This window comes from Aythya marila (assembly GCF_965140915.1).
Source record: "Aythya marila genome assembly, chromosome: 2".
Classification (NCBI taxonomy): domain Eukaryota; kingdom Metazoa; phylum Chordata; class Aves; order Anseriformes; family Anatidae; genus Aythya; species Aythya marila.
The window spans coordinates 40,656,480-40,679,335 of NC_139043.1; the positions used below are offsets into that span (position 1 = coordinate 40,656,480).

The 22,856-nt window shown below is 38.7% G+C and overlaps 1 protein-coding gene across 13 annotated transcripts in view; it reads right to left on the reverse strand.

The window, feature by feature from the left end:
- THRB (thyroid hormone receptor beta) overlaps nt 1–22,856 on the reverse strand; it is a 165,850-nt gene that overhangs the window by 123,804 nt on the left and 19,190 nt on the right. For 9 of the 13 annotated variants that reach the window (XM_082753507.1, XM_082753502.1, XM_082753510.1 and 6 more), the window contains one exon: nt 1,618–1,647. The gene's annotated coding sequence lies outside the window, so the exon portion shown is untranslated. Of the gene's footprint in view, nt 1–1,617; nt 1,648–3,903; nt 4,038–19,225; nt 19,278–22,856 lie in introns of those variants that run through there. The other 4 variants (XM_082753509.1, XM_082753511.1, XM_082753515.1 and 1 more) reach the window with 3 other exon arrangements.

Here is a 22,856-nt window from a genome sequence, read left to right on the forward strand (position 1 = left end):
AGACAGGAGGACTTGTGTCCTTTCTGGATCGTGGACGCTGATGAGATCAGTGTACAAAGACTGCTCAGAACGAGAATTTCCTCTGGCATTTACTAAATCCCTGTACTACCCATGTGATTCTCAACACATTATAAAGTTCCTTAACTGACTGTATGACTGAAGGGCTTTCAGTCCTTTGCACGGACCTGGTGCAGAACAGCAGCATCTTGCTGTCTCTCAGATACATTATGTATGCACACACCTTTGTAACTGCATATACGTGCACATGCACATGCACTCCGTGTACCAATACACAGCAAGAATATCCAAAGCTAGGTTGTCTGCTATTTACAACATCACCTTAAAATCTACTGCAACAAAAAATTTGATATGACACCTCATTGCTTTTTCACAGCACTTCTGTTTTTTTCCACTAATATTTCACATTTCTACTCACTTGTGGCTTCAGACAGTTTACATTTTGCATAGCTTAACTGTTTTTTTCTTAGCCTCCCTCCTCCCTATTCCAAGGATGTCCCTCGGAAATAAGGAACACAGTTCATGCAGATGTATCAAGTTTTATTGCTTTAAGATGTCAGCAGGTTAAAAAACCCTTCCTTTTAATTACGCTTCTCTTTGGAAGATGTCTGACTTGAAAACAGAGTTCACATAACCCTGAAAGCTTTTTCTTTAATTACCAATAAAAAACAATTCAGGCAAATATGGGTAAAAAGGAAAACAATTACTAATAACACTTCCCTTCCTCAGTATCACATGAATGGCTACAAAAACTGAGGAAATTACCTGAAAACCAGCAACTGAAAAGTAACTTCATATTTATGTTACTTTCTGAACAGGTTCCTACAGCAGCTGCCTGACTCAACAGCTTGCTGTTACACACCTGATTATATGTTATTTGACATTGCTGCTTCACAGTATAAGCATACAGTTTTCTAGATAATGCAGCACATGAAAGTCAGCATCCTCGCTAATGATGAAAGAAATAAAAAAATTAAAACCCCATTTTTTAAACACCCCTTCCAGATGGTAACATACAAAAAGAGCACTTTCTGTCTCTTGCTTAGCAGGAGGCAAATACAGTATCAACCTCCAGAATGCAGCTTGAATCATGTCTTGTAGAAGAGGAGAAAATATTTACTCCTACAAGAATTTGCTCCTTCTCTAAAGATCAATTTAATTACCTGTGTAATTCATAAGCTCTCACCACCATACCTCACAAATCAGAAATCTGTTATAAGTTACTCATCAACATATATTCTAATGTTTCATTTTCAAACTGCAAGAAAGTTCTCCTTACAAACAAACATTTTAATTTCCCGAGTAGTGAAATTTATAAATTTTCCATGGGCAAAAAGATGTTTCCAAATCTATGCAAGTATCTATTTGTGACTAAAAGAGTAAATACTGGCTCAGTAACCATAAAAAAAAAATAAAATAAAAATCGACAAATTTCACTTCACTCATTCTGCAATATTACCTTCTTTCTTTTTTAATTTGTGTTTTGTCATACAGACCCACTCTGTATCTAGGATCCACTCTGAAATGCTTAGCATATTTCATAAAAATTAAGTTCAACTGACTCGAATATTTTACTAAAGTGGAATAACAAATTCTTACCTTATTAGAGCTTCATTTTCTGTTCTTTAACTGAAAAAAAAAAAAAAAAAGTAAAGAAATGTGTATTAAAGATCCGTTTGGTAAAAATACTTTTATTTATTTCAGTTTCACTTCAATCAACACAAAGCTATGGGTGTCTTTTTATATAACTGAAATGAATTTCCGTTTTTGTCATAGTTAATCACTCTCGGCAACTTGGGAGGTATTTATTTATTATCTTAGCTAGCCACTGTTTCTGAACAAACATTTCAAATACTCTGGAAATAACAATACAAACAACCAATTTAGTTAATTCACCACCTGAACTGCAGGCTGGTTAGGTATGCTTTGTAGGCTGTTCAGTATTTGTATTGCTATTACTTGTATTTAACACTGGATATTTTTTCTTTTAAGATGGATTTGCATCTCAATATGCCCATTCAAAGCTGGAAGTTTTGTTGTATGTTTGTTTTTAAATAAGCCAGGTTCTGCTCCATCCCAAAACAGGTAAAGTCAGTGCCAGCTGTGGAAGAATGAAAGCATCACGCCATTTTATTAAACATCTGCTTCAGCTAACCCATTCTAAAAGACACGTTCGCTAACAGCTTACCAATGTACATTGGTGCATGTTTTGAAACCTCAAAAATAAGTAAGCTGTAACACTCTTCTGAAAAAGTTCCAGCATGACTCAGAACAACTGATTAATTTTGAGGTCTGCAAAAATAATAATGTAAGCAACCCTTCGTTTCTTTGTGACATGTTCAGTCCCTCACAACCCGAGAGGGCTACTTACAGGTATAAAAGCATTATTACTGGGAACTGCATTCTGGTAACTATGAAGTAAATGGGAATTTTGGCCACTAATATATACACGTAGAGAATCACACTTTATTTGATTTCATTTTCTAAATTAGTACAATACGCAGCATAAAGTCGAAAACACAAAGGCAAGTCTAGTAAAATGACAACCATTATTGTTGAAAAGTGGAGAGAATCACAGTGAGTGATTCACAGTGAGTGAGGCAAAGTGTCTTGGCCTCTAGCACTCTGTGTACACCTCACTGGCCATCAATCAATGCATTTAGGGTTTTACAGAGGGAGGGAAAACAAGAAGGGAACTTGTTCGTCTTTGTCAAGGATGAATTCAAAGCTTGTCCTCAAAGCATGGGATCAGTGCCACAGCTAAAGATACAAATTCTCAGCTCTACAATGAAAATACTATTCTGCACGGGACAGAGGAGTTAATAAAACAGTCCTCTAAGAATGGCTGTGAGTCTGTTGATCTACAGCAAGAAAAGCTTAAGTGAATAGTAGAATCACCTCTTTCCTTAATTTAGAGCATGTTCACTGAGTATTTTATGAGACCTAACATGGGCCTGTATCAGAAAAAGAATGAGTAAACATGAAAAGAGACATTCCTGAAGTGCAGAAATTCATCAGATTGAACATCTATTTTGTGAAACAGCACAAGATCTCATTTTTAAGAATCAGCTCATCAGAGCTGACATTTACAATGTCTGATTTAACACAGCTGAGCATCTGCACACATGTGCCTACAAAGGAAAGAGAATAACTATAAGGTCATTTCATTACTTAGTAAAATATATCAGAACTCATAAGTTTAATTTTCTGCAGCCCTTTGTTATAATCAGCTGGTAAAACATGCATCAGCGCCAGATTACTTCACACTTCCCAATCTGGCTTTGGGTCACCACTAGAGATAACTTAAGATAGGTTTTGCATACATTACAGGAATCAAGGGACAGGACCAGTAGGTATTGTATCACTGGATGCTACGCAGGATTTCAATAGGATTGAACAGGATTTATTACAGCATGAGCCAAATCCTTCTTACCTTTCTCACGCAAAACATCCATTGAAGCTAGCCAGAGTGCAGCTGAGGACATTTTATGTTTCCGATTCTTTGTTATTCACCTGTCCCAGTACTACAGTGGTCCACAGCACGAAGTTTACAAGATCAGCATATGACTTTGTGGGCATGGAAAGGAATATCTTACAGGATGGCCTGTTTGAACCTCAAAGCAGGTACAGAGGGAAGTCTGAAGACGACTTGAAATCATTCTGGACTTGTGACAAGATCCCCAGCTTTTGAAGCGAAGTATGTCTATGCTAGAAACACTCACAGCATGGACTGCTTTGAAGCATATTTAACTCATCCTACGTACTTTTAAAAGAAGAATGAAAGCTGACTTTGGCAGGTTTTATGACTTCAAAAAAAAAAAAATTAAAAAAAATATATCTCCTAACATGCTTAAAGAAACAGTTGGCTGAAGGGCTAAAGTTTACCTTATCTGGTCTAGCAGCTGATAACAGAGCAATCTATAACGAAGCCACAAGCACCTCCTATCGCATGTTCTCACAGGACCCCCTGCCTGCCCAGCTTGATGGTCCCAGTAGAAAGTTGGTGAAGAGGGCCACTTCTAGAGAAAGAAACACAGGTTATTGTTCTCTATCAGGTAGTAGCAAGCTTCTTTCCATCTTCAGATGACCTAGCATCTCACCAGAGTTAACCTGCACCCCACCGTGCCCAAAACCATGCTGGTAAGTGAGGCTCCAGGCACTCAGCAGGTCCTGCAGAAGATTTGTCAGGCCTCCTGCCCTACCTGCCTGACACCTTGGCAAAGAGCTTCATGTGGGCTCCCTGCATCTACGTAAAAAAGATAACATTTCCCGTTAACTGTCTGCACTGCTTTCGTGCTTAATGACCTCCTTGCTTAGGTGGAGAAGATCTCAACAACAAAAAAAGACATTTTTATTGCAGTATTCAAATGTGTCATATTTCAAAGCATATGTCTCTTTACAGTAAAAACTGTACTTGTTGCCTGTCACCAACTGCATTAACTTTGGATGCACTCTCAGTATTTCTGCTAGACTGCCTCAAGAGCACACGGCTACCACTGGGCTGAACTAAGCAGCCTACTGTCTGCGCTCTGCGACAGAAGCCTCTAATTTCAACAAGGTGTTTAACATTATCCTTTCAGTTCAGACACAAAAAATCATAAATCTCTTTGCAAGCTCCATGTTTCTCAGAACAGCTCATTATGAATGGGTTTTATAAATACAAAAACTAACACTAAAAACCTACTGATGGAAACTGTTTTAACAACATGCTTCACTACTGACGCTCTTCATGAGTCTTCTTAGAGAATGCTCACCGCCAACTGCAGACAAACCACAGAAAATTAATACTGCCAAACTGATTGGACAGCAGAATTGATATAGATGAAAATGTCCTCCTTTACCAGACTTCGAAAACTCTTGACTGCATGGAGTTATACACATAAAAGGGTTCTTTCTTGCTTCAGTCATTCTTGTTTCATCTTTTCTGTCACACACTGTTTAGAAGATATTGCAAAGCTGAAGCTATGGCAACATCTTACCATTCACCAAATCATGGTTTTGATCTTTATAATGAATACATCCAAATAGTTGAAACAAGTTCTTTCCAAATGATTAAGCACTTATCCAGTACACAGTAGGACAAAAGGCATCCAGGTGCATTTACAAAATTTAGATATAAATTACATATTCTGCCTGCCTTTGAGCAGGTATCATATGTAGGGATGAGGGCACTCCTCTCCTCTTATACATACATCATTATCCAACAAAATACCATTCATCCTATTTTAAATTACTTCTACACACCTGAAATCCTTCACAGACCGCAACTGGAGAGACACAACTAGGGGAAAAAATCTTTAAAGTTACCAAAAGATCAAAACCTTTTCAGCTTTCTACTCTTCACCATTGCCCCAGACTTTGCTTCAGTTTACTTCTGTAGCCCCTGCAGGATGCTCTGATGCTCAGAGCTCCACAAGGAGACCAACTGAGCAAAGCAGCTACAATTTCCTTTTCCACAGAAGATCACAGAAAGCCAACTGAGCCTGGAAAGGCCACTGAGTTCTCACTCCATATGAGCTGAGGAAGGAAAAAGAAGTGGGTGGGGGACCAAGAATCCCAACCAGAAGATAAATCCATTCCCAAAGCCACCCCATTAATTTCAGCTTTCAGTTCTACTTAGCAGCTCCCACTAAGAATTAAAACACACAACAGTAACAAATAAATAAATAAAAAAACAGGGAAAATCTCACTGACCTCCCTTCTCATGATGCAAAATCTGCTGGCACAGAAAAGCAATTTAATCCTTCCTGCCCACCACTCTTGACTCAAGGCCATTCGATTTCACAGTTCCAGCACTCGCAGCAGTTAGCAAGTTGTGCCATGCACTTTGTAGAGTGAAAAGCCATGGCTGCAGCATGCCAAAGTCTGAACCGTGACAGGCGCTTTCATTTCTGAAACATAAGACGGTCTGAATTGTTTGGTGCTTCCTTACTGTGACTCAGTCTCCGCGGGTATGGGAAGGCTGCAGATATGCCTGTTTGCACAGCCCAAGCTCTCTGCAACATACAGATGCATCCTGAGAATGTTTACTGCTAGTACAATGCTAATCATAACTATCATGCTGGTATATGCTATCTGCAGGATAACAGGCTAGAAGAAAGCCCATGTTTAGATTGGACAGCAAAGACAAGATTGTAGCTGGAAGGCAGACAACACATAAAAAAAAACTTCGTATAAGGCATAGGTACAGATTAAAAATTAACCATCATTGCCAAAAAAAGCAATGATGACTACAACCCCAGCTGCAACTACAGATGCCTACACATAATTGCCAACTGCAAGAGAAACATGCGGTCTGTGCTCTGGTACCCCACCAGCACGAGCAGCACCACTTCAGAGCTACCACTGCAAGCCTGCCCTTCTGCCCATGAAAGAGCTGAATGCAAAGCACAAGCCTCTTTCCTCAGCCATCCTCTATTACTGCTTTTGATGACTGGATGTCAGAGATATCATAGAATTCAGTGATTTACAAGCCAGAATTCTCTGGGGGTCTAAAGAAGACTTAACTTTCAGCCAGGTAGGTTGCCCTTGCTGTTCAGAGGTGGAATAATGAGGAACCAACAATCACCACTGCTATGGTTACCTGTTGCCCAAGACCCTCCTAAACAAGTGAAAATTCACAGCTGCTTTACTGGCAAAGATATGGAAATGCTACAAATAAGCTGTCCAGAAAACATTATCCTTTCCAGCAACTGGTGAATCCACAGATAGCAATGTCTATGGTCCTGTTTTTCCAGCACTTCAGTTACAAAGCTCTGCTTTAACAAAGAATTAACAAGATTAAAAGCTATTTTGGCTAGTAGGCCTTCAAGTTCCATTACAGCAGATTGTATTTACATTATAAATATTAATGTCACAATTTTCCTTGACTTAAAAAAGGACAAAGAGAAATCCATTTACTTTTAAAATAAAAACTGTACTTTAAAAGTAATTGTTTCAAAACCACACTTATTTTTCTACTCTTTTTGCAAATTCTACTATTTGTGCCATTAAAGAGAAAAGCTAACATATTATTCTAATGTAGGGATTGCATAAAATTCAAGAGAGCTAAGCAGGTCTCAGAAAAAGGCAGCTATTCTCTCTGTGCATGACATAATCACATGCCTTAAACCTAATTCTTTTTTCCCTCTGAAAGGTATTTGAGGATGCCATCTCTGCAGGGTCTGACCCAGGGCTACCAAAGCCATTGCCATGACTCACACTGAAGGCAATGAGAAACCTTCCATTCACCTCAGGCTTGAAAATCTGACCTAAGCTCAAGAGCTCAATTAAGAAAGGCACCAAGGTGCTGAAAATCAGCCTTTGTATGTATTTTTGAACTATTAGCATTCGCCATTTTTCTGAGTATTGCCCAAAATATCAGAAAACACTAACAATATTCAAATCTAGGTGCACCTGCAAGCTTTAAATGCAACATATGAAGGTGACAAAACAGAAAGCGAGGGGGACTGGGGTATTTATCCCTCACAAACACTGTAGTTACAGGTGGAAGCTGCCACTTCTGAGAGTGGAGGTGCAAACAGCTGCCTGGAATTTCCTCATCAGCTCACTGAAGAGGAACCCAGAGAGCTGGCAAGCTGAGACAGCCAAAACGAGGGGAGATGAATTTCATCCTTAGGTTCAAACCAGACACCTGATTTTAATCATTGTCTGTGTGTCTTGAGTAAGCACAAACTACATGAGAACTAAGACTTGGACCTTCAAACCTTAGATCAGAAAGCACATATTTTCCTGCTTATACCCTCTCCACTGTATGAGAACAATTATGGTTGTTTTCTTCACCCTTGGTGTGTTTTCTGTGAGATGGCAGAACAAACATGGCCAGTGACTTGGCCAGAATGAATGTACAACAAATGTTGCTGTACAGTATCCCCGGCCAGTGCAGGTTGCTGAGTCCTGGAATGAAACAGGACAGACTTTGCTACATTATCTTTTTCTGAATGCCAATCCCAACCCAAGATGTTACAGAGCTGAAAGCTTGGCAGTCTCCACCTACTCATGATACACCCAGAATGCTTATTCGTTCCCCAGAACTTTTTGTAAAAACTGAGTCAGTGGTGCAAGGTTTTCCGTGGAATGGCAGATGACATCCATGACATCAGTACACTGGTCTCACAGTACCTCCCATCCAAAACTAAAGCAAAAAAGTGCTATGAAAGCAGAGGCTAAATATATGCATCTAATGAAAAAGAGAAAAACAAACAAAAAGCAAATTGTGGTGAACTAGTCCATAGCACATTAATCCTTCAAGATCCCATTGAGGTTTTGGGTTGATATATTTCTTTCTTTTGTTTCTACCTGTGTTGTGCATGCCCTCATTTAAGTCCCTATTTGCCCCAGCAAACAGCCTCAGCGCAGTGCAGAGATGTGGCTACGGACTGCATGAGCAAGCAATACATCCTTCAGCTCTGCACACATGTGGAAAGTTACATAAATACCTTAAGAAGAAATAAAATGGTAATCTGCCATTTGAAAGTCAGAGCGAAGCAAGCCTAAATAGGAGAGTCATTTCTTCTTTTTTTATGGTACAATAATGATTTTAAGGAATATTGCACAACTTGACATAATCATCAGGCCAGCAACTCTGCTGGGAAGTATTTCTCAAATGGCACTTTTGGTTGCCTTTATAAGAAATAGATAACAAAATAGAAACAGGTATTGCTAAGAAGTGCTTTGGAAAATGTTCCCCTATGCACAATATATACGTATACAACTACATCGTCTTCATCACACATCTTCACTGAAAGGCAACTGCACTTAATTAGTCCTCGCAGCTGCCTAACCTCTCTTCATCATTTTTAGAGCAGTAAACATTGCTACTGACAATAAAAACACTTGCTAGTGATAACCAACTATGACTAAACTCAAAATACTGTTGAATCAAGACTTTCTGGCTAAGCTAAAAGAATAAAAGCCTTAATAAATTATATTTGCTTTATTATCTGGAGCTAAGGTCAAACAGGCTGAAGCTCCAGGGTTTTTATGAAGGGTGGAACGGAGCTAAACTCTGATTAAGAGACAAACTGACAGATTTTAACATTTGTTTAGTAAATAGGTAGTGATGTATCAAAACCACTGTTGCAATAGCCTTTTATGTTCATTTCTACCCAAGAAGACTGGGAAAAATTCAATCCAAGTACTGAGATTCAAAAGTACAATCATTCACATTGAAAACATCTGACCGCATGAGTACCAAAAAGAGGGAAAGTGGTGTTTTCCACATTCTGGACACTCCATAGGAAAGTTTAATTTACATTTTTGTATTTTTAGAAAGACAATGGTATTTGCATGTTTTTTTTTTTTTTTTTTTTTTTTTTTCCCCTCCAGCATATCACAGATAATACTCAGCTGTCAGGTTTATGAGGCATTTGCCATTGTAACTCAACAGACAAATCCTTCATTACTAATAGAGAACAAATAATGGAGATTTACAAAGCTGTAATTAAACTGAGAGGGTTTATGCATAAAGATGCATTGAAAGAAATACTATATGCAAAATCATATTTTAAAGAAATCCTCTGAGTATTATCACCATTTATGCTACAGACCTTTCTGCAATGTTTCCATAAAAGGGATTTTAAATGCATGTCCTCCCTAAAGGATGCCTGCAGTCTCTGCCAAGGTCTCCTACGCAGGCTGAATTTGGTAGCATATACCTGTTCCACGGTTAGCACACAGAGATAAATGAGCAGGCCAAACTCTGAACCCAAAGCAGTAAACCACACCAAAGGCAGATGATGTACCTCAGCAAGCTGCCAAAGCGTGCCAGATGCTGCAAGTCTTGGCAGCCAAATGGGAACAGAGACCAAAGGGTCCCCACCAGCAGCCGTCGAGCAGCTGCATGGTTGCATGAGCAGAAGAACAACCAACCGAGGAGCCCACTGCAGCTACCAATCATGTCAAGTGCCACCAGCACAAACATGACAAGGAATAAGAAGAACACAGTGCTGAGGACAAAGACCACGCTCTTGTGTTTGTGCTGGACCACCTGTGTAAGAGGCATCAGTCTCTGAGGATGCTCCAAAGCAAGCCATGGGCCAACTGCCAGCCAGCTTGCCCCACAACTAGAGAAATGCAAAAGCAAAGACACCTTCAAGCACCTAACTGTCTGCTCTAAAGAGGACATTAAGTTTCACTTTGAGTTTCCTATGAGAAGGATCTAACTTACAAGTTGTTCTACAATATGGTGCACACTCTTTAGTTAGCAATGGATAACACTATTTCTGTTCTTGTCAAGTCGATTTCTACATCTTCTCATAATCAAATATTGAGTCAGAGGTCACCAAAAAAAAAGTCAAGTTATTTTGTGTGAAGTTATCCTGAGATCCTTTTGACCCTACTGGCTTACTGTTAAACTTGCTGAAAATGGGAGAATCTGACTGTTCGCTATTCAAGAAACTCCAGTAAACTTAACTGAAATTACTTTCGCAAAACTCTTCTCTAAGATCCGTGATTAATTATCGTAGTTCAAATTTTGCAAATAATTAATTATTGGTAGGCAGTATGTACTGGATTTTCAAGGTTATCCTTCAACACTTAAAACAATTACTAATGCTATATGGGACAAAAAGTACACCAGCTGATTAATTGCTTTGATGGAGAGAGGCACTACCAGCAGTTAGATGGCAAACAGGAATTCAGATCCAATGCAACAGATGTCAATACCCTGAGTAATGTCTCCCATGTAAAAATTAAAAATATATGTATTAATTACAATGTTTTGACTTCTGGCATGGATCCCTGAGCTGGACAGGGATGCAGGATGGCAGTGCGATGGTAATGTGCAGGAAAAAATATGATGGTATGAGGCACGTGCAACAAACCCACAGTACACGGGTTATTGGCAGGGGGAAGAAATGGGTACCATTACCTCCACGCTCCTCCCAGGCCTGCATGGAGCTGATGGGGAAAGGAGATGCTCAAAGCCCACTTGTATAGAAGGGGGGCAGAGAAGGAAATCAGAGAGAAAAGTAGGGAGAGGCAGAGGTCTAATTATCCACAGGCAATATTAGGCACAAAATATGCTACTTTCTTGTTTCTAGAATTCATTCAAAAAAGGCTCTCATAGCATGTTTTGCTTGGTGATTATAAGGAAGGAATTCTCTTCTGCAAATGCATCAGAAGTACAATATGACAAAGCAGCTGAATATTGCAGCTAAGTTACAATGGAACAGAAATTTGCATTTTTTCATGTTACAAACCAGAAGAGCTTTTGTTCCATATAATATTTCAACATTGTTTTTTTTTTTAATTTATTTATTTTTTTATTTCAGGCTCAATCTATGACGTCAGTATTTGGGATCAGTCATATGGGCTATGTAATGGAAAAGCTCTCTAACTTATCTGAATCATTATTTTATTTTGTTCTCCTGTGGTTCCAATTGTTCATTGTTAATTAGATCCAGCCACAACATCTCATTGTGCAAAAGGCATACTCTGTTTTAATCAAAATCTTGGACTGCATTTTGGATGGCATCTTCAGCAACTTGGACAGAATATTCTGTGGTTTCCTCACCGATGAAGAATCAAAACGATTAACTATGAGCATGTCTTCCAGTGAATGCTGACAGCTATTATCAGGTTGTTTTGATGAACTTCTGCATGATACATGGAATTATTCTAGATTTTCTTGTATTTTTTTACATGATTTCTTCACTCAAAACAATACTGAACTGTAAACCTGTCACATAGGATGTATCCATGGTGAATTCCAAAATCATTTTTGAATTATTCATCTTATGCTATCTTGAAAGTCATGTTGTAAACACAAAAGATGGCTGTGCTAGCCTCATCTATTTGAAATCAGACCTTTTTACTTATGATTTTGAAATGACTTTTTACCATTGTTTTAGCATTGCAGAGAAACTGTTTCTGAACAAAACATGCTAACAAGTGAATGCTTACGGACTGCTTTCGTAGCCGCGCTTCAGTGACAAGGTACTGATTCAGGTTATCCTCAAAGGTATTTACTGGTGACAAGATCTGAAAAATGTCTCCTCGGCAGGAATAAACACAGTGCTCCACTTTTTCCTATCAATACATAATTTGTCATCGAATGGCACTCCCGATCACAGTGCTGCTGTTCTGAGAACCCTCCTGAGGTTTTACATTTGCCCCCCGATATGTACCCATCTCTTTTACATCACCCCATCCAGCATCCTCCTCCCAGTGTCCTCCCTCGGCTGAATCACAGACTGACGAACTGACGTCTGCTCTTGCCTGATCACCTGCTCGTAGCATCACAATCTCTAACTGCAAGCAAAAAGGAGAAAGAGCCACTACATCACTGGGTGCTGTAAGGACAGTAAAATTATAGAGAATCTTGTTATCCAGACAGAATTGTCTGGAGTTCAGGAAAACAAGACCATCTTTAATGGAACCTTGTTTCCAGTAAGAACTGAATACCATCTTTCAGATGTTTTAGGTTACGCGCTAAGATGGACTTATGCCAAATCATGAGTCACTTCTGAAAATTCACGATCCTGTATCTAGTATCAAAAGCCAGCAAAAAAATAAATTCCTGTAACTATTATCAAAGTAGCACCATAATTTTGAGAAAATTAAAAGCCCTTTTTTTTTTTTTTTTTTTTTTTTTTCCCTACAACAAAACAAAACACCACAGAAAAGATTTTCAACTGACAAGGCTGGAACAAAGGGAATAAACACATGCAATAACACACAAAAATAAGTGTCTTCCTTACATGGGGAAATACTTTATATTCCTCACAACTGAACACCTTTTGCCTGTATTTTAGATGAAAAAAACAAAATAGTAGCAATGAAAGTTTGTCTACTTTTCGACATGGGGGTACATATGCTAGCTGTATCAGACCAGTTCAAGCACTGCACCTCCAGAAGATTAAACCAAACAGATCATATTTCTACCACTGCATATAAATGCTAAGGGTCAAAATTCCCCCAAATATACCCAGCAATACTCTCATTAACAGCAGTTTGCCTTGAATGGCTTGAAGAACTGACATTCCACAAGTTTCTTGTTCTGCTTTGCCCTGAGTCCACATGCTGTTGCTTCTGCTGCCCAGCACCAAACCCTGCACTCACACTCACAGACAACAAAAAGCAGACACCAGCGGGAAAGCAGCTGCTTCCTTGTCGCACAGTTTCTGCATTAGTAATTCCCAGCCACTTCCATAAGTGACTGACAGCCATAAACTTTCTGAAAAAACAAAAAATGAACATAGCTGAAATTGTGTCGGTTTAACACGACAGCAGCTCTATATGCCAGCACAGCAGGAAAAAACTAAATTGCTTTTAATAGACAAGCATTTAGTACAACTTGTATAATCCGCACTGACATTTCCCCCTTTCTATTATGTAAGCCAAAAGCTAAACTTTCGCTTTTATACAGTATGCTGGCTGTCTCCAACAAAGTGGGTAGGGTGCTTTATCAGCTTTCTCTCCATTTTTGAGATATTTTAGCAGCAAAGGAGGAGAGACTTCTCAGATTCCTCAGGTCCTTTCCACAACTACTGTCTTCTGCTGTGCTGTGTTTATGTTGCTATGCAGACATCAATTCAACGGGCTTCGACAGGCACTGTTATTTGTTTGTTTAGCACAGCTCATATTTTAAGTCTAAGAACCTCTATGAGCAGTTTAACTCTCCGCAGAAAATCATTTAGAAGATTAAAAAAAAAAAATCCAGGAAATTCCACTATGAGATGGGATTTCAAAAATCAAAAAAAGGTCGATACATTTTGCTAGCATAATCCCGTAATACCTTTTTTTTTTTTTTTCTTTTCCTGAATTTAAGAAAAAAGGAAAGAAACAAGGAAACCAGTAGCTAGAGACATCATAGTTTTTGTAACCACCTAGGCATGATACAGAAAGTAAGAATATCTACAGAATACCTATAAATGTATCTAAAGTGCCTACTTTGCCCTAAATTTCAGCCAGGTACAATCCCTAATTTTTTATACGTTCTGATTTTCAACACCATGGCTGCAAAGACAACTCACACCTGTGAACTGACCAAGCCTTGTTGCAGAGCTCCTGACCCAACACCTTCACACAACTCCAAGGATGCCCTGGTCACCCGTGTGCAACCTTCACAGCCACGATTATCCATGAAAAGACTCTCAAAATTGCATACTGCAGTGAATTCAGAGAGATCAGGAGCTGCTCAGAAAGAGCAAACAGGTAATGACAGACCTGTTCTGGTGGAAAGTGAGTTTATAACGTCCAAAAAAATTTAAATTAATAGTCAATTATTTCCCAATCTTTCTGTCCATCTGTCTACCATTATCCTCCTCAGTGCTGCCGCAGGCTACATCTGGTATCTTAATCCTAACCCTTTCAAGATAGCCAGCTCCGATAGACTTACTTGTTTTTAATGTGTTTTGATAGATAAATAAAGCTCTCTGAGTGCCAACAAGTCTGCATATTTAGGATTCAGTACTCAAAGAAGCATTTGATTAAAATCTAGTGATTTTGCAAGACAAGTTCATAAGGGCTACACATATAGCACATAGCATAAAAAGACCTCATCAGTCAGACATTGGAGTGCCAGAGTGAGACATGAAGCATAAAAGAAATCAAACCTTCAAAAACAACGATCTCTAGACAAATTGATTAGGCAATACTGGACGAATGAGTCTTACAGGAGACACTTTATGGTGTCTATATGCCAAACATGTTTACGATTTCTCTTAAAAATATCATCCTGCATTATTCTGCTAGCAGCAGATAGCTCGTGTCATGTCTGCCTTCCCACACTGTGTATCCCATAATAAATGACACTGCCGTTACGAGACAGCATGTTCCTTACAGGTACATCTCACCTCCCAAACGAGCACTAACAGCGCCCTACTGGGATGCTTCCAAAGAGGGCCATCAGCAGTCATCTCCACCTTGCTCCATCAGAGGCATGCCCTCACCCCTCTGACAGCACTTGGGGGTGGCCCTGTAGACTGCCCATCAGCCTGAAAACCCCCTCTCCTGAGGGAGAATCGGGCATTTTCTGAACTGTACAGCCCACAGGAACCGGGCTCCCAGCTATCGTCTTACAAAGAGCAAACCCGCCAGCTTCCCAGTGACTGCATCACAAGGAAATTTGCAGAAAAATGGCATGAGAAGGACAGAAATCCACAAAGCCACTAACAAATGTGTTTACAAATCTTGGGATGCTCAAGCAGAGATCAGTGACTGGAGTTCAGACACAAGATGTAGCATGTACCAGAAAGGGATCCCTGTCTTCCACCAAGAGTTTGTACAGAGGTTAAGGAGACCCACTGTGTCAGTGGCTTGAGAGAACCACGTGTGCAATTCGCACCTGCTGATGTTGTGCCTTGTTGTTTTTTGTTTGTTTGTTTTGTTTTGTTTTTCAGAAAATAGATGCTGAATTAGTCAAACAACAGCCTTAAATTTGTCTTGGTGCAAAAAACATGGGGGGAGGGGAGGGGTGAAGTACTTCTGCTTCGTTTTCTTTCAGATTGCTTTCCAATTTTATTTCAGGCAGGTTCTGAGACAGTACTGCTGAGTGCAATCTCTTATCTCCCAGACAGACCCCTGCTGGGGGCAAGGTGCTCCTATCATGGTAGCACCACCAACATTTTCCCCTGTAACTACTTAAGCCCAGTTTTACATTCTAGAGGTCGAAAAGCAAGGAAGGACTTCATATGCTTAACTGGGATGCCTCCTCCTAAAAAGGATGATACAGAAAAACTGCAATTCAGATTTAATAAAGCCTGCAGTCTTTTCTGCAGAGGCTTTATGAGTCCTATAAGCATAGGAGAGATTTTCATTTATCAGGCAGCATACACGGAAGAGCTTTTCATGAGGTGATTTTGAAATTCTTGGTCAAAGGTTAACTCGGTTAGTAACTTCAAAGTACAGAAAATCTTGGAGGCCAAAAGAATACAGGGGCAAGGGCTGCCCTAAACGTAAAACTTGGTGGACATGTTACAGACCTGAGACCAGCCCCTTACCGCACATGCAGCAGCTCCCTGCACTTGCCTCCCTCTTTGTTTCACTGAGAAGTGAAACGAAAAAGCCCGTTTCTGAAAGTTTAAAATATAATCAGATTTTTCTGGCTCACGGCGCTGAAGAAGGAAAGGCAGTTTCACTAATTAAGATCTGAACTTCTGCTTTGACTTCAGCCTTTCATGATGTTACTAGATATTTAAAAATATGGTACTCACTCATTGCAGGGTGCAGCTCCCGCAGGGCAGTGAGTAATGGTTTTACTCCTGCTCCAGTACTGGCAGCAGCATGTTGGACTGGAAAACGAACCTCTATTTCCTATCTATTTCTACAATCAGTTTATCTATCATCTGCTTAATTCTTACTCCCATATGTATGACAGAAACAAAGCACTTAAGTCTTGGTACTACACTGAAATACATTCGCAAGGCTCCCATTGACTCAGACAACCAACCAGAGACACCGACTTCCGAGGACAGAATTCGTCCCCGAACAGCAAGTCTGTAGTCCACATGAAAAATTCATGAGTTAAATCTTTTCACTCCTTTTATAAATAGGAGACAAAATGAGGGAGTCATCACAGGGAATGATTCAAAATCTAAACCTAGAATATCATTTTAAGGAAAGATCCTGGAAATAGAGACAAAGTATTCCTTTCTCACAACAGGAAAAGCAAAGGATTAAATTATTTTCTTTTTATTTTATGCAGGGTTTTTTGCTTTCTTTAGTTGAAAAAAATGTAAAATACCAGACAAACATAGTAGTGAGGTATCAAGCACAAAATATAAATCTGTACTATTATATGCCTGAGTATGTTTTGCTGCAGACCTGAATTCCTCCATGTTCCCGAGTTTTGCTTTACTCGCAGGCTTTCATGTTTCTCTAAACACAGCCATTATTTTGGTATTTTGTAACTAACTCTGTATTATGAGGTGATATTAGCTGTGGGGGTGACAGCTGGCAGGAGCTTTTGAATCGAAGGGTCTCTTTCTAACTGATACACACGCAGCTCTGTATTAGCTCTCACAAGATGCAGTGTTTACTAAAGATGATTACCCATGAGTAAATAATGAGTCATGATATCCTTAAAAAAAGCAAACACACAGAGTTAAAGAATAATTTCCAACATGGGTAAACAGACAGCACTGCAAATTGGATCAGTTACATGCATTTTTTCATAATAAAGTGTTAAAATTATAAAAGCTATAGAAAATAACCATAATTAGATCAAAATAAGTTGGAAGATCTTGGAAAGACTCTCTCTATTTTCATATGCCTAAAAAGCATCATTTACGGACAAACAGACAAATACAATTGTACATAAATACAAAAACAAATGGAAGAGGGCTTTTCATTTGGATGACACAATGGAAACAGGCCACGGTTATTTCATTATTCTCGATGGGTTACTGTACTTACAAACAATCCAGACCATTGAAACTCCAGATCTTGATAATCAGGATGGAAATGGTACAGTAAATCTAACATTGTAGCATGCAGTCAAACTTCTCTTTTTTACAACATGTAATCAGAATACTTCTAGCATATTTCCTCTTTTATACTTTGAGAATTTATTGCTGGGGAATTCATCTCCAATCACTGACTGTGGTGAAATATCCCCCTTTTCATTATATGTTTTCAAATTCATGGTTAGGCTCCAAGACTTACTGGGGCACAAAGGGAAAATGAAGGTTATGAAAAATATGCTTATATGATGTCCATTCAAAATACCATTAGTCTGTAAAGTCTTAGCCTGCAACAATCTGCTCCCAGCCCTTCTGAGCAACCTCCCAGACATCTGCAAATCTCATATGCCATTTTAAAAGAAAAATTAAATGTAGGCTGATGAGCTCTGTGACATCCTGTGACATCTTAGCATCTGTCCGAGTGGTGGCTCTGACACGAGCAAGAAACAGTCACATCAGATTTGGGAAGTTGTAAAGAGCACTGAATTTTTACCATTGCAACTGTGAATTAAACCTCCGTTCAAGGTGGGGTATGGCCACCACATTTTGGGGAGTGATGGATCAAGCAATAATATGTGGACATCATATATATAATAAAAGTATTATACATATAATATTCATATATATATGTATATATGATTGGAATATATACCAAATCTGACAGTTCTGGCATGGAGACAGTGGTTCTTTTTCCCATTTCTTCCCTCTGTTTTTCTCCTTGCACACTACTGAACTGCAGCCTCCCATGCTTTGACGAATCTACAACCTACATATTGTTATTCACAGTTCAGGTTTTTGAGATGATGTGATTTCACATCATAAGTTTTAAAAAAACATACTTAACATCTTAAGTAGCGTTTTTTAGAAAAGACCCAGACAGCTAGTGAGACAGGCAAGCCCAGGAAGGATCACATAACCTGTCATACAAGTTTCTTAAATTAAAGACACTTATACTTCTGAATCAGGGTCACATGCATATGTAACCTGCAGTTCTAAGTGGTACTGCTCATTTTTTGGCTGATTGATGATTGCTAAGATCACTGAAAAGGCATCGAGTAGCTTTACTTGACAATGATCTTAACAAAAAAGATGACACTTCTTCCTCAATAATCCTCAAAACTGAAAACACTGCCATAAAGAAAAGAAGGAGGAGGAAAACATGAACACAGGCTGAGCACTTCAACCAGAATAAAGATCCCTTTAGGGTACTTTAACTGCCACAGTTTAAAGCTGAAAGGGAAGATTAAATAACATCTAAAAAGTCACATGGCTCTTTCAGTATTATATACACCCACATTAGGCAAACGAAATAAAATCAGACTTTTGCTGTTTGGCTTTATATTATAGCAAATGTTTCATTAAGAAAAATAAAACAACAGGAAATACTTCAATGTACTTTCCTTTTTTCTTTTCATGATGTAAACAGTTAATTTTCTCAATGTTATACTACACTTAAATTAGGTCAAAGGCATTGTTTAGTGTTCAACACACATAAAACCAAAACATGTCACAACTATCAAAATAGTCACACCAGCGGGGACTGCAGTAGCTGTCTATCCTTCATCCTATCGGAGTAGTTTCATTCTATACCATACAGCTGCTAACGCTTTATACAACTTAGATCTAAAGGTTTCCCATCGATCACTTACTTCCAAAGTAGTAACACTGTCCCAGCCCAAAGTCTTACTTGTGTTCCTTCGAATAAAAGATCCTGTTATTAAAAATCAAAAGTACTTTCACTTTTTACAGTTGCTCTTTACAAATATTTGCAGACAATTTAGACACGTCACCAATATACTTACGTAGGCACCTTTCAGTCTTCACTAATGCCATTTTCCTTTCACTCCCTTTACTGTTTTTCCAGCTCCTCCCTGAACTCTCTCCTGTTTAATCTCTTCTGGTCAGAAAAAATAATAAATAGTGAGGAAAACAGAGCTGGAACATGGTGTTCTAGAACCAGTCATATGTGAGCCATAGGGAAATGGTACAAGGTTGAGAAAAGCTGTGATCTCCACAGAACGACGTCATGACCTCTATTTACAGCCATAAATCTTATCAGCAAAGAGACAGCGTTCTGCCTGATAGTGCATTGCTTCATTTTTTTCTTCCTGTATTATTGCCATGCCTGTCTTTGCTTTACCAATTCCAGTTACTTCCTCCAATTTAATAATGGCCTAACCAAACAGGGATCTGTCCTATCTGTCCAAGCAGACAACCAGATTTTGCTGTCTACACAACCGGTTCAAAGCAGGTAACCCGTCAGGGATACATCAAAGCCAAGGCACCCTCATAAAGTCACAATTCCTTATGTTAACCAAAGTGACAATATTATTCCTAACTAGCAACAGGTAATTCAGCAGAAACGTGAACTTCAAGATAAATTTTGACAGAAAATGAAATAAAAAATTATATTTTTAACTCAAAAAATATAATGCATTTACTGACAGAATCCAGATATTGATCTATAAAATATTCATATATAATATATAACACATTTATTATATTATAGAAGTATCTGATATGCTGTACATCCAGAGAAAACAAAAGAATACCATATGCTAATCTGGTAGTTTCTATTATATTTATTGAATTACATAATGTTGATCAGATACAGCTTTGATTAAAAAGGGAAGAGCATTAATTACTTTCAACCACTGGCTAACTGACATATAAAGGTATAAGAAAAAGATTCTTAAGCTGAGTTTTCAAAAAAATTCACCAAGTTGTTCACAAAGATACCAGTAAACAAGAAATGCAACAAAAATCACTAATGAGATTCCATTTTACATTAGAAAAAAAAAAAAAGTGATATAGCAGTCTGAAGAAGAAAAAAAAAACACACACAAAACAAAACAAAACAAACAAACAAAAAAACAAGCAAGAGCTCAGTATAAATTTAATCCCTAAATCAAGATATTAGGCTTGACATATATACAGATGCAGATGGCTGGATATACTGATTCCAAATTTAGTACTGTAGATAAAATGATTTTCATCTTAAAAGCACACTGTAGCAGATCATTTTCCTCACAAAACTGTTGAACTTTGGAAAATATTAAGCTTCAGTTCACTGCTCACCTACCTTTATTTTCATCTTTCCCCTTTCTAAGGCAATAGGAACCACTGAAGCCAATCTCTGCTGTACTTACATACTAAGTTTCATTTTTTGGATCCTGACCCCTGGTTTCAAATATTGCAGGAAAATGTGTAAATACACATTTAAAGATACACAATATTGACTGAATTTCAAATATCATTGCTGGGATCGTAACTTCTTTTGCGTGACATAACACTTCGGGGCACTATTTAAACTGATGATCTGTCTTTGATGCTCACCAAGATTTTGCACTTTGAAATAAGACAGTAATTCCACTCCATTGATATTAACAATTCACTATTAGGAACATTACTGAAGAAACACATCTTAAGTAAATTAATATCAAAGTGTCACAAAGTCTGCTGGCATCTGTTGGCTACATTCTCGTAGCTTAGATTCTCCATTCTGATATTGTATAAAAAGGAGTAACACCTGCCATTGTTTTTTCTGACTTGATTAAACAGCCTCCATCCAAAACTACAAAAAGTGTATAACAAATGTGAATCCCCAAAGATTATCCTCAATACAGATAAGCTCTCTTTTAAAAACTCAAAAGTAAGCATTTAAACTGTAACTTCTGATCTGCCCATCTGCTTTCCCCACTTAGCCCTTCTCTCCAGATGGGAAAACAGGTGAGGTCTTGAATTACTCATATGTCGCTCTGTAGTTTTACCCACACCCTTCTTCCTGTTACACCATCACCCAAGTGTTGTGAAATTTGGATCTCCTAGCAGAGATTGCAGGTCTTAAGCTCCATACAGTAATAGGTAAATCTCAGTCCTATTCTATCTGATGCCTTGCAACATCTGCCAAGTTGAATCTCAAATTCTTCCTGTATACTGCTCTTTCTGGGCTTCAATATTTTACTCTTAAGGAAGACAAAATGATACTGACGTTTTCATAAACCTAATCTGCAAATTGTTTCAAACTCTTTTAGATCATATAACTTTAAAAAGCAAACAGTAATATTATATTGCTCTCACTTCCTAAACATAGCCTGTCTCAGGACTGCATAGAGCTTACAGTGCATTTGCTTCTTCCAGCTACCCATGTTGACAAATGGCTTTCATTGACTTGAAGAGATCTCTGCAAAATTATGGGATGCTCATCCAAAGCTATTTAAAGGAACAAAACCTAGAGAAGTATCAACAAGATTAGGTATGACGTATCAGGAAACCCTTAGCAACAAAACATTTTAAAAAAAATAGACTGTAGATTTGATCTTTTAAGTTTCCACTTACAAATGGTAAAGCTCTTCCTTTAAATACCTTTCCTTCTCCATCATTTCATTAATACAGCTGCAGAGTTATGATCATCAAAATGGACTACGGATGTATCTACACAGAGATGCTTTGAAGAGACTCAGCTCAAGTTGTAACTTGGCATGAAGCTGAACATCCCAAAGGGGAGCCCAAGCCTTACATTTTACTGCATGTTATGCCTGCCCAGACAGCAAGCACCATCCTGTCAACAATCCACTTCCCTTTTGCCCTCCACCTCCAAGGTGAACTGCCGACAAGCCTTCCTGCTGGTCTTTGCAAGTTGAGGAAATAAAATATATAAAAAATACTGAGAAATTGAAAGCTTTTAGAAAAAAAAAATCAGCCTGCAGTATTGCAACAAAATACAGGTTAAACTAATATGAACTTATATTTCGGGCACAAGCTTGCAGCAGCTGCTTGTGGATGATCTCAAGCTACCAGCAAAGGTAAGGAGGTGACTGGCAAATGCCTTGGCTGCCAGCCACTGCCCACAGTGGTCCCCACTGGGCTGTCTCATTAGGTTTGGTAACAGGAGAGGGAAGATTGCTTGATTTCAGGTTTTGTGGCTACAACTCTACCACTTTTTGCTTTAAGAAGTTGGGTTTCTCACTGGAGAGAAACATGTAACCCAAGAAAAAGACCTCTGGAAAAGCTCTGGAAGCCAAGCTGGGCAGCAAAGGTCAAGGGAGAGGGGAGGGCAAGGGTTCACGGAGTAGTTTGCTTATGTAAATTTGGCTTTTTATGCTTACATTCCTGTGAACAAAGCATGATCAGAAAACTACTCCTAAGCTCAGTCAAGTTCTGGCTACTTTTTTATGCCCATATGGCTCTTTATACGGGTTCAAAGGCACTGATCTTGAGCACCGGTCCCACATGTGCAAAGGCAAGAGTATGAATTCTGGTTCTAAGTTTGAAACATGCTGGCAGCTTCAACATGCACATGGAAAATATGTGTAGGACATTTTTATAGTCACAGAACAGCTCAAGTTGTTTGTGTAGACAGAAGTGGTAAGCTTTGCTCTCTGTTATTTTGGTATGAATTCATAATATTTTTACTGACTCCCCTGAATTTAT